Source organism: Etheostoma spectabile, chromosome 2, assembly GCF_008692095.1.
Source record: "Etheostoma spectabile isolate EspeVRDwgs_2016 chromosome 2, UIUC_Espe_1.0, whole genome shotgun sequence".
In the NCBI taxonomy this organism is placed as follows: Eukaryota; Metazoa; Chordata; class Actinopteri; order Perciformes; family Percidae; genus Etheostoma; species Etheostoma spectabile.
In genome coordinates, this window is record NC_045734.1 from 8,756,558 (window position 1) to 8,757,518 (window position 961).

General features: G+C 39.4%; 1 protein-coding gene across 8 annotated transcripts in view; it reads left to right on the forward strand.

The window, feature by feature from the left end:
- Positions 1-961, forward strand: part of lrba (LPS-responsive vesicle trafficking, beach and anchor containing) — a 199,232-nt gene that overhangs the window by 143,936 nt on the left and 54,335 nt on the right. The gene's annotated exons all lie outside the window — the stretch shown is intronic.

Consider the following 961-nt stretch of genomic DNA (forward strand, 5'->3'; position numbering starts at 1 on the left):
GTGATTATCATTTTGGCCATAATCATGCAGCCTTATTCACACTATTGTTACTTATACACCATAAACCTCCAAAGTAAATTCTCTCCCTCCCTTTTTTGCTGTGTCACGCACAAAGGGGTTTGGTCACTGATTTGTCCGTCTCTCCCGCTGCCTCCTCACACCCCCAAACATAATTGGCTTCACACAAACACAGTCCAGTTCATTTATTTATTTCCATCAGTGTGAAGCAAGTAGTTGCTTGTAAGCCTGCAGGGCACAGCCCTCCCTCGCCCTCCCTCGGATTCACATCATGTCTGCTCGGTGTCCAGCCAGTGCTGAAGCCAAGCCCAACCCAGCCACTGGCATATGTTCTCCCTCCTTAGTGCCCAGGAAGTCGTAGTGTATGATGCCTTTTATGGCAGATTTTAATTATGTGATGCGACTAGCTAAAGATTTGTTTGAATCATTAAATGGTGGTAAAGGTGTAATTAAGTCAGTTTTATTTATATAACCCACAATCACAAATTTGCCTCAAAGGACTTTGCAATATATACAGCATAGGATGCCCTCTATCCTTACACGCTTGATTTGGCTATGGACAAAAAAAAGAAGAAACAACCTCAAGAAAAGTAAATATTTCCCCAGTGTTTTGGGTAAAAGTTTGCATAAAAGTATACACAGTAACTGCAGGTTTCTGTAAGTTAGACTAAAGAGTCCAAACCAGATTCAAAGACATGGTCAAGTATAAATCTTTCCCATATTGGGATTTGTTTCAGTTTCTTTTTTCAGGAGGAAGATTTTGAATCTATGGGAAATGTTTTCTCAATGTTAGGAAACAAAAAATTCTGCATGTAGCAATAGTAACAGTGAACATTGAAGTCTATATAATCGATCTGAATAAAAAAAAGTGGATCCAGTAATTTTTTAGTAAAAAAAAGTCAGTGTGGATGTAGGACACACACACACACACACACACACACAC